The sequence below is a fragment of the Mustela nivalis genome (genome assembly GCF_964662115.1).
Source record: "Mustela nivalis genome assembly, chromosome: 5".
NCBI classification, from domain to species: domain Eukaryota; kingdom Metazoa; phylum Chordata; class Mammalia; order Carnivora; family Mustelidae; genus Mustela; species Mustela nivalis.
In genome coordinates, this window is record NC_139024.1 from 103,123,002 (window position 1) to 103,134,950 (window position 11,949).

The following is an 11,949-nucleotide window of genomic DNA, read 5'->3' on the forward strand; positions in this document are numbered from 1 at the left end:
GAGGCCTTATTTCAACTGTGTGCCCAATGAGCAGGGTTTGGTCTGTTAACCTCCTTCCCCCTGTGTATCTTATTTGTTGTGTGAGTTGTCCTATGTTCTGCTCTGCGTGCCATGTAAGAAGCCCAAGTTAATCACATGGTGAAATGTCAATGAGTTTGGAATCCCGAACCTGCTTTGTAATTACATTAACTTTGTTTTATGACTGAATGAAGCTGACATTGTGGAAAGACACAATTTGTGTGTGCCTTCATACGTGCTCATGACGGGTCTATGAAATGAGACAGTGGCTGAAAATTTCTTACTCCTGCCTTTTTTGAATTCTTTGTTAAGCATTATACTGAGCTGGTAAGAATTCAGACTAGTAGAAAGAAACAGGTATGCACATATTTTAGACACTTGTTTATTTTCAAATTTTACAGATGTACGATGGGGTCTGATAGCTGAAGATCATGCTTGTACCAAAGTTGATTTCAAGGGTGAGAGGCAGAGCAAAACTGTAGATGAAAGACTGCTTCCTGGTGAGGGCCCACAGCTCCAACTATTGAAGGTTCCAGTGTCTTCTGCAGTGAGCAGGACGGTCTCTCGAGGAAAGTACCTAGAACCAAACCAGAGGTATATGATTGAGGAAAGCTTTTTTGGGGAATTTGTCACATACAATAAAGGGTTGTATTATGGCAACAACACAGTGTCTGCTTACAGAGCAGAGTAAATTCTGAATGGATGTCTGCAATGAAGAAGTGCAGACTGGGTACCAGTGGAGCAGGTTTTCTGTTTTAGGGGTCTTTGGACTTTGGGCAAGAGGAGACTGGCCAGGAGACAATGACAACAGTGATAAGCAAGGAAAGATTACATCATATCACTAAAAGGGAAGATCTGGGGACATCTGGGTGGCTTAGTCAGTTAAGTGTCTGCCTTCAGTGTCGGTCATGATCCCAGGGTCCTGGGATCGAGCCCCACATCAGGCTCCCTGCTTAACAGGGAGCCTGCTTATCCTTCTGCCTATCCCTCTCTGTTCTCTCTCTCTCTCTGACAAATAAATTAATAAAATCTTTAAATAAATAAATAAATAAATAAAAGGGAAGAGCAAGGCTCTATGTATGAGGGATAGAAACTGCTGCAAAGAATGGCATATTGGAGTTCAGGGCATATATCTAGGGCTGAGTTGAGTGTTAGAGGCTTATGTCAGGATTCTGCATATGTTACCTATTTGTCTTTTTTGGTTTGGTGACTTTTTAGACTCCAGAGTGATTTTTAGACTCTAATGTTTTAGAAACAAATTATTTTGAGTTGGAAGCTAAAGTTTATCTCTCCCTTTCTTTGATGAAAATCTCACTATTTCCCAAGAAGTTCAATTTGATCCAAGTTTAGAAGGTAAGAGAAAGACAAAGAAAGAGATGGAGATAAAGGCAGCATTTTACTTAGAAGAGATACATCAGTAAGTTTTTGGAATGAGAAATATAGTCCCTAACTTAAGAAATGTCTTTCTTTCTGTAATCATTTTTCAGCATTTCCTTTGGTAGGTATTAGAGTTATAAAGATGAATAGGACTGTTTCTGCTCATTAGAAACTTACATCCTAATGGGGGATACAGACATATAAGCAAAAGATGACCATACAGTATGTTCCATTTTCTGATGGATTTGCTGGAAGTACTCTGAGAGGAGAGTTGTACCTAACCCACACCAGGGACAAAGGAAAAGGGTCAGAAAATATTTTCAAGACAGTAGGGGCTGAACCAAATTTAACCATCAAATATATGTGCTCAGGAATTTGTGTACAAGGCTATCTACTGAGTTGTGACAATAAATATATCAGTGGCCTTCAAATATGAGTTAGTATTAGACCTGAAATGCAAACTAGGGAATTTTGATTTGATAGAAATGGGAGATCAGTTAAGTTTTTTTTTTTTTTTTAAGATTTTTATCTATTTATTTTACAGAGAGAGATCACAAGTAGGCAGAGAGGCAGGCAGAGAGAGAGAGGGGAGGAAGCAGGCTCCCTGCTGAGCAGAGAGCCCAATGCGGGACTCCATCCCAGGACCCTGAGATCATGACCTGAGCCGAAGGCAGCGGCTTAACCCACTGAGCCACCCAGGCGCCCGATCAGTTAAGTTTTTAAGTTGGGAGGAACAATATGGCAGAAATACTTCGCAGGCTCTCAGGCAGTAGGGCAATTAGGTGAAAGGGGATTGAGGGAAGAGAGGGAAGCAGTGTCAACCACTTACATGTGAAACAGCAGAGATCTGAATCTCAGATGATTGTTGTGGGGAAAACACAAATCGTCAGAATGTGAGTCTGCATTCTGAGTGTATTTCAAATGTTTTTTCCTCAAGAATGGGCATTTGATTGAAACTGGAGGAGAGAAGAAAGCCATAAATCAATCAACAAGACAACCCAACTGATAACTGGTTTGAAGACTGAAACTCTCTGAAGATGTAAATACAAACTTTGAAAGAGACATGGAAATAGATGAAATGGAGAGGGTCGAAGTTGGTTCCCAGATGCAGCTATCAATGTCCACTTATATGCCCATTTATTTCTTTCACAGGGCTGCTGTTGATGAAAATACTCTGGAAGAAAATGGGAATGGTAAAGTGTATGAAAAGACTTGCACCAAGCAACATGAGTTTAGCCAACAGAAATTTGTGTGTTGAGGTGAAGTTTAATATACCTGGTAATTAGTAACTATTATTTTAATACCAAATGATCTTTAGAAAAAAAATGTGTCATATGGTACTTGGAATGGTCCTACTATGAGAAGGAAGCCCACTCAAAATAATTTATCATGATAAATATCATGGAGAAATAGGGGAAGGAAATACTTAATGAGTGCTTGTGATATTCCAGATACTGTGCTAGGTGCTTTATTAGAACAAAATGTTTCTCAAATTAGAATGTGTATATATTTCCTTTTATCATTTTAGTTGGACAGTTTGATGGAATGATATTAGTCCTCCTAAGAAGATTATAGCATAGACAATTTTGAAAAATAGTTTGGATACAAAAAGTAAATGTTAAGATCCATTTAAAAACATTCAGGCAAATGATTGTGAATGGTATATTCTTGATTATATATATATTTTCTACCTCCGTTTATATGTAGCTATATTTGTTGGCACCTATGCTTTAGGGTCAGTCCCTATGAGGCTGGCAAACGCTGATCGCCCCATTGGTAGAAGTTACTTTCTGACAGGGCCACTGTCCTTCAGTATGGATTGCGTCAAAATCAACACTGCCACTAAAAAATTTAAAAAGTAGGTATCTTACAGATCTCAATTTGAAATAATCATCTCCATATGTGAAGGAGTTTCACAAATTTATATTTGTGAAAATATAAATGAAAGCCAATATTCTCCTTCTTTAAACATTCTAATTTATCTGAGTTATCTTTTTTGAAGTATTCATGATTTGAGGTAAAAAAGAAAATTGAACTGAGTAAAAGCCTACTTAGAACAAAATAAATTACCCTTTGATATTGAGTGTAGCAACCTAGTATTTGAGAAAAACAGAACTTCACAAAAGCTTAATATATTCAGAATTTGACAAAGCATGACCCATTTACTGAAGCAGAAAATGCACCACAGGTTTTTCAATGTTTCTTTTTTTTTTTTTCAAAAGCAGATAAATCATATTTATCAGTGAAATAAAAGAACTGCTTCTAGACTTACTTATTTAGGAGAAAATTGGGAAAGAAATAGAGGAAGAAAAAAACAAGAATTTTGACTCAGAAGATACTCCCCAAATAAAATATGGTAGGTTTTAAAGGTTTCATAGGAATTTCAAAATGGGGAAATAGTTAATGAATTTATCTAAAAAGATAATAGTTATTGCAGCTTCCTTGAAGCCCTGCAGATTCCGTGAGGATATTGAACTGTTTACAGAAGCCACATGTTCATGTTACCATTTTTCACAGGAAATTTCTGAGTTTTTTGTCAGGATTTTAAATATACTGGAAAAAGGATACAAAACCTTACTCTGACTTAATTAGTCTCCTAAATATTCATCTTAGTGATAGCAGTTTTTACATTTTCTGTATTACTAGTTTAATTGTCTTTCCTCTGCATGCACCAGTTTAATTGTCGATTCCTTGAAAATGGGGAGTTTCGTCTTACACACCCTCACATAGCCTGTCCCTTGTACTGCATTTAACACAAAGCAGCTGTATCAACAAACATTTGTCAACTGTAAGATCGAGGAAATAAAAATGAGAGTCCATGGACATTTCTTCATAAAAAAAGAGTATATATGAACATGTAGATTGAGATATTTTTGTATTAAACAAGAATTTAAAATAGACAAATACAACCACTGATTGTGTTTAAATATTTTCTTCTTCCAAAAAGAACTTAACATAAAAGAAAACTCATTTCATTTATATCACTTAACAATTTTATAAAATACTAAAAAAGCATGTAATTGTAATTAATATTCCTTTAACAACTCAAAGTAATGAATGTTATGTTGATAAGCTAGGAGACTGACAGAGATTTCACTTCTCAGCCTTATTTTTAGACTTTTGGACCATTTAGCTTTTTTTTTTTTTTTAGATTGATACTTTAAGCCAAAGTCAGAAGTGGGACTACAAGTGAATTTTCTTTTTTTTTTTTTAATTAAAAAATATATTTTTTTAAATTTATTTGACAGAGACACAGAGAGAAAGGGAACACAAGCAGGGGGAGCAGGAGAGGGAGAAGCAGATTCCTGCCCAGCAGGGAGCCTGATGCAGGGCTCAATCCCAGGGTTCTGGGATCATGATCTGAGCCAAAGGCTGTGGCTTAATGACTGAGCCACTCAGGTGCCCCTGCAACTGAGTTTTCTAACAGTGTGGGTAAATTTTAAAAGATACAGAAGGATTAAAAAAGTCTTTTGGTGTGTTGGGGGAGAGTCTTTTATTTTAAATGCAGTTCCTTTATTCATTACAATTACTCCCAATGGCCTGATGGAACAGATCAGATGTGGCTGGAATGAGTTGAGTCCACAGTGCTATAGATGAAATTTAAAAAAAAAAAAATATTCGAAATCCCTTTTGGGACCCTTGAAAACCATTTCTAGTCTAAAGCTACAGGGCAGAAATGATCAATAATGGTGGCCATTTGGCTCATTCATTTCTTTTAATGAACACACTCACAACTCACTAAAAGCATTCTTATAGGACTGGGATGGATTTCAATTCTCTGGTGACTGACAGAAATAGAGCCTTTGATAAAAACCTAGAGGGAGTAGCACCGCGCCCCACCATTCCTTCCTTCTCCTCATTTTTACAACGCAGTCCTGTTTCACTCAGAAAAATATGTCATCTTGGTACAGACTGACAAGCAGTTGATCGGCAGCTATTAGCAAAATTCTCCCCATGATTCTTAATGCAGTTTATTTTAGGAAAGAATCCCAAAACTGTGGATGCATTTCAAATAGGTAAAGTCTAGTAAATGCAGGAATAAAGACCTCAAGAAAAAATGGGCACTGAGCTGGTTTAATCATTTTATTAATATTCAGTAGGATCATTTCCATTTCTGTAGTCACTGCCCCAGTTCAAGTAAGCATTAATTTGTATCTAATAAAGTGCCATTAATACTGAGGATCCTTATAAATTGCTTTGGATAAATGAACAACATCTGGATTATTGCATCAGTCTCTTAACTTGTCTCACTTATTCAAGTTTCTTCCAATTATTACCTACTTTATATCTAAACTGCCAGGAAGAAAAGCTCTCTCTTGAATTTCCACCAATATTTAATTCCCTGCTTATTATGAAACTAGAGTTTGCTTATTCAAAACTCTTGTGCTTGAGATTGATTTTTTTTTTTCACTGATTTCCCAAGATCTTCATTTCTTCCTATCAGTTAATCTCTTAGGACTTCAATGCATCCATATTCTTCAAAAAAGTGCATTTTAATCTTCTGGTGTCATAATTTATAATATGTAAGTTTAAGAATTTCTAAAATAAAAATACTAGCCTGTTGGCAAACAAAGACTAGAAAGTCTCTGTGATTTCAGAAAATGCCCCTTTCTTGGATGTAAGTCAGAGATGACTTGGTCAAGGATGGAAAGAGCTATAGGGGTGGGGAGGGGAGTGATGATTTTCTGGGCCTTTCTCTTTGTTGCTTCCTTGTCTCCCTATTTGTAAGACCATATTGTGTGTACATGAGAGGTTTTGATGTTCAAAGATGTAGTAACTGTTTTCAGAGCAAATGAGCAGTTCAGTATGAATCAGGAGTAAGTTTACAAAGTATGTATTTTAACCCTTTAAATGGGGTTTTCTGAAGTTCAAGTACAATAGTTGCATATCACATAGAATTGAATTATGTCTTGTCTTCACAAATCTTGTCCTCATATTTTATGTATCATGAAGATAAACTTAGATCGAAACTCTCTAAAGGCATGAGAAAAATGAGGAGACTTTCAAAAGTCTGGTTGAATGGTGCAGAGCTTAATGTGCATAAATATTAATTTTAGCAGACAAATTTCTGGGCCAGGCCTTGGAATTTTAATTGAATACTTTTTATCAGCAAGATTATTTAAATGCTTGGATTCATAGTTTCTATGTCACTGGGGAGTTATTTTTGAGAATAATATCATCTTTGCCTTTATAACTCTGCAACATCAGTTAGAACTTTCCACTTCATGGAATCCCAGAGAATCTTGGCACATCTCCCAATCAGCTTTGTCATGAAGTGTCAACTCTATTATGAGAAAACAATTTCAACAACAATTTGGAAGATCAAATGTAGAAGCAAGCTATTGAATTTACTTCTTCACTTGTTTTTCCTCTCATCCTGTGTTGGGAAATACATCTCCCACAAATAGATTCTCCAATTTCTCCCAAATTACGTCCTTAACTGAGTCCCACACCTAAAATGGACTTTCTCATTTACCCAGATCATTCCGCCCAGAACTGCCATTTTAACATTTCCAAATGAGGCTTTATTCATTTCATTTGTATTTCCATTGGCATCCCTACAAAATGAAAAACTATTTTATACTATCAAGAACCTCCATGATGCGATTGCTTTTTACTTGCTCAGTTTTTCTCTATTAACTACCTTTTGAACACTGAATGCTACACATGACTCTCAAACATAATTTATGCTTCTCCACTTGGCTTCCAATCTCCAGTTTGGCCACTATCTCACTATCTTCTCCACTCCTAAAATACTCTTCTCAGTCTACTTCTACCAGCCCCCCCACCCTCTGTGGACTTTCCTTGATTTCCCCAACCATGAGTTCTCTTCATTTACAAAATGCACTTTTCGGGGCACCTGGATGGCTCAGTGGGTTAAAGCCTCTGACTTCAGCTCGGGTCATGATCCCAGGGTCCTGGGATCAAGCCCCACATCAGGCTCTCTGCTCAGCAGGGAGCCTGCTTCCTTCTCTCTCTCTCTCTGCCTGCTTCTCTGACTACTTGTGATTTCTGTCAAATAAATAAAGTCTTTTTAAAAAAATGCACTTTTCATCTACTACAGTGGTTAAAAACAGGTGATTTTTCACTCAGTCTATAGATATGGGCAATGTCTAGAGATATTTTTGATTGTCGCTAGTGAGAAGGTGCTATTGGCATCTCCTGGCTAGAAGTCAAGGATGGTGCTAAACATGCTACAATATACAAGACAGCTCCCCACCACTAAGAATGATCTGATCCAAAACGTCGATAATGCTGCGGTAAAAAAAGCAAAAACAAAAACCTAATTTAATCCAATTTGACACCTTTATCTCAATCCTTCCCATAATTTTACTTGAATATGTTTATCTTTAGTCATCGGTATTAGGATATAAGCCTCTAGAATAGCGGGACCACACTTTATGCAGAATTTTATTTCCACAAAAGTCTAGCACAAACTCTGGTATATGCAGGCACTCAAAAACATTTTAAAATCTATGTAAAATGGATACCTGGAATAAGCATGCAAGAAGAAAACACTTACCATCAAGCTACATTAAGTTCAATATACACTTTCTTTGAAGGCTTTGAAAATTCATCTATCATTTAAAGATCTCTTAATGATGAAAATCAACTGGCATTATGGCTGGTAAAGAGAGAACGTGTGGGTCAGTATGTATCTATTGTTGATAAGAGACATATTACAAACTTCACTTTATGTTCATTGTAATGAAAAATGAAGCTGAGGTTTTCAGGGCTAGTATACCTATCCTTAATAGATACCTTCTATTTCTCCTATAGTAGATTTGTTGAGTTGTTGTTGTTATTGTCATATACTGTGCCACAAACAATTAATCCTTGTTTCATGAAGGTTTCTCAGCTGCTGGGTAGTATGTGCTGGTTAAATCAGCTTCAATTTGTTTGTATTCCTCTAAGTGGAGCATCTAGCTGTTGGGCAAAATAAAACATTAAATTACCTTGCCAACTTGCTATGAATATTTGAAAATGATTGGTATTGGAATACATAAGCAGTTTTTTAAGCTTCCTTATGAAATGAGCTGATGCATTTTGCTTACTAATGGAATATCCATGTTTACATCATGTCCCACAGTCTCTGATATATGAAAAAATGAATGGAGGTGGTGGTTCCCTGCTTTAAGGAACAAGTTTAAGCAATATGCCTGCCATTCAAAATCTTCCCAGATCTGCCCCCTACCTACCTGTGTTTCTTTCAGAAATGTCCTGCTTCAGCTGAATCACTTCATTTATAATCTCTTGAATGTATCTCTTACTTCCTTTACCTCTAAGGTTTGTTCTTCCTTTTTTTTTTTTTTTTTCCACCCTCAAGTTTCTCAATCATAGGATGCAGTTCTCTTATGTCTCTGAATTGCTGGCCGTTCTAAACCATCCATGTCACATGCCAGCTTCCCTAAAAAGAATCCCTTTATCTTCTAAATCATGCCTTTGCCTTTAAAACATAGCATCTTCTACAACTCAGTTAACTACTACTGACACGTTGTTGTCATTATATTTACGCATTATTATTTTTCATTTTCATCCAGATTGTAAAGTCCTAGCAATAGGGACAATGATTTACAGACAACTTTGGGTATACTCAGCACCAGTATACTGTCCTGTATGTAGTAATTGTTTATTATACAATAGTTGAATAGATGTTGAATGGATTACAGTTTTGCTTTAGGAGTAGAAAATAATGTGGCAACCTGGCTATAAAATATGAAATGAAATTGGTTTTTCCAACAAATAAACATCAAGAGTAAATGAAAAGAGGACTGTTATGGACATAATATCCAAAAGTGATGTGTGACTCTTGTTTGAAAATTGATTTTAACATACTAATGTAAAGGAACATCTGTGACATAATTGGAGAAATATGTGATAGAATGGGTAATGGATGATATTAAGGATTTGTGGTATGACAGGAGTATGTTCATTATGTCAGAAATAGTTTTTTACAAGTTAGAGATGCATACTGAATTATTTACAAACAACATGTTTGATATTTGATTTAAAATATTCCAATTAAAAAGTACTAAGTATAATAAAAAAAACTTGGCAACAATTGGCAAAATATTGATAATCACTGAAGCAGAGTGAAAGTAACACAGTGTTCATTAAACTGTTTCACTCTAGCTCAGTTTAAGTTTAAATATTTCCCCTGAAAGTTCAGGTAGACACATAAATTGCTTTGGAAGAATCACCTTTAAGTCATCCTCATGGTAAAAGAGTAATCTTTCAGTCATTTTACATATTTACTCTATGGGACTCCAGTGCCTTGGATAAAATTTCATTATAAATGTTTAGCCCAACACTTATGAGCCGACTCACCATGTGAGAACACTGCATTAGTTGTATAATGCCCTACTCCTCTGTATGGTACAGAGGACTGGGTGCTTAGTGAGTCAGTCTGGCTATTTGCTCTTCTCTAAGGACCCTCTTTTTATTATTCATAACTGTCTGGCTTGAAGGAGATTAGTGTCAGCCTAGTAGCCAGTCACTGACCCCAAATGACTTACTCTCTTATCCCAAGAATGACCAACAGCTCTGTAAAAAGCAAAGAATAATTTTTTATCTTTGCTAGCTGAACTGCATCCACTCATCATTAATGCCATGGAAGAGAAATGATATGAGGAAAACTTTAATAGACACACCAGGGATCAGATAAGTTGATACAGAAGCTGTGGACATTACCAAACAGTAAATGCTAAAGAAAGATGGTGAAGAGAGAAGACAGATGAATTTGTGACTTCAATAGTAGACTTGGTATTGTCAAGTCTTTCCCTCATACTCATTACTATCTTTCCATCTTTGTTGCCACTTTCCTAGACAACTTCCTCTGCACAGCTCCTCAAGTGAAGCTCCAAAAGCTGTCAACCGTGGTTATCTCCAAAAGCATGCCCCTAACCAACCCCCAAAGCATAAAATCTAAATTATAGTCTTGTGCTTGATAAAGAAACACGACTTCCAAAAGAGCCCTTTACCTTCCCAGCTTTCAATCACTGTTATGCCCACCTGTCTCTCCATCTCTCTCGTCCTTCCTTCCTTCCTTCCTTCCTTCCTTCTTTTCTTTCTTTTTAATTTTTTTGAATTATTTAAAAAATTATTTGTATTAACATATAATGCATTATTTGCCCTAGGGCTACAGTTCTGGGCATCATCAGGCTTACACACTTCACAGCACTCATCATAGCACATATCCTTCCCAATGTCCATAACTCAACCACCCTCTCCCTACCCCCCCACCCCCCAGCAACCCTTAGTTTCTTTTGTGAGATTAAGAGTCTCTTATGAGAGAGAGAGTGAGTGAAAGAGAGAACACATGAGCAGGGGCAGAGGGAGAGGGAGAAGCAGAATCCCCACTGAGCAGGGACCATGATGTGGGACTTGATCCCAGGACCCTAGGATTATGACCTGAGCTGAAGGCAGATGCTTAATGGACTGAGCCGCCCAGATGCCCCTATGTCCTTCTCTCTACTGACAGCAGTGTACCTCCCTTTCCCTGTGGGTTACTTCAGCATCTTTCCTGGTGGTCTTTTTGCTCGAATCTTTTCCTCCTCAACACACACTATCAGATAGTTCCAGATTAAGCTTCCTAAAATATGGCACTTACCATACGAATCCCATGTTCAAAAACTTGCAATAGGCCATTGCCTATTACATAAAAGCCCATTTTGTTCACTCAGCATTCCAGGCTTCACCAATCTGTCTAGTTTACATTCTCAGTGTAACTTCTTTTAAGCACTTGAACCTGTAAATCAACAGAACTAATTGTACTTCCCTGAAAATACACTGTTGGGTATCCATTCTTTGGTTTATTAATGTTCTAATTACTTACAGCCTCTCTTTCCATACATATATACTTGAGACCTTCCAATTCTTCTTTCATCATATGAAGACAGTCTTTCCTGTCTCTGTCAGAATCCACCACTTTCTCCCTAAGATTCTACAGCTCTTCATGTATATCTTCCACGGACCATTTCCTCTCACTGGTATTATAACCTGGTATAAGCTTTAGTTCTCCAATCATAAGCTTTTGAGAACACAACTTACTGATTTCACCTTTGTATCCCTAGTCTCTGGCACAGTGGTCTGTGTTTAGGATATGTGCAGTAAATATTGGTTAAAAAGCTGGTAGAAGGAATACTAAAAATTCTATGCAAAAGTAGAAGTCAAGGCAAAGCAGTGTTTTCACACATTTAAACTTTATGGTGTTTAAATTCTAATTATCAAATAAATTATCACCATTTACTTGAGGCTATCCCAGGCGTTAGGCTAAGTGCATCTTCGCATTGTCACATTTAATCCTCTCAGTTTAATAACTGTCTAGATGAGAAAATTGAGACTTGGAGAGATTGGGTAACTTCTCTGTACATGGTCTATCTGATTCAAAACCAGGTCTGCTTGTAATCAGACCTAGTCATTTTTCTATTATCATGCCTGGGAAGCCCTGGGGTTTAGCAGATATAAACCCAAAAGACACCTCAAGAGATTGAAAAAAAAAAAAAAGACTTAAACAGAAGATAATTTCCTTTACCCATCTTTTACTTCAATAAC

General features: G+C 36.8%; 1 protein-coding gene across 4 annotated transcripts in view; it reads right to left on the reverse strand.

The window, feature by feature from the left end:
* Window positions 1-399: 399 nt before the first annotated feature.
* KHDRBS2 (KH RNA binding domain containing, signal transduction associated 2) overlaps window positions 400-11,949 on the reverse strand; it is a 617,530-nt gene continuing 605,980 nt past the window's right edge. For 3 of the 4 annotated variants that reach the window (XM_082731291.1, XM_082731283.1, XM_082731285.1), the window contains 4 exons: window positions 11,006-11,143; window positions 7,919-8,020; window positions 2,225-2,351; window positions 400-595 (listed from right to left, as the gene is read on the reverse strand). The gene's annotated coding sequence lies outside the window, so the exon portion shown is untranslated. The remainder of the gene's footprint in view (window positions 596-2,224; window positions 2,352-7,918; window positions 8,021-11,005; window positions 11,144-11,949) is intronic. The other variant, XM_082731286.1, reaches the window with a different exon arrangement.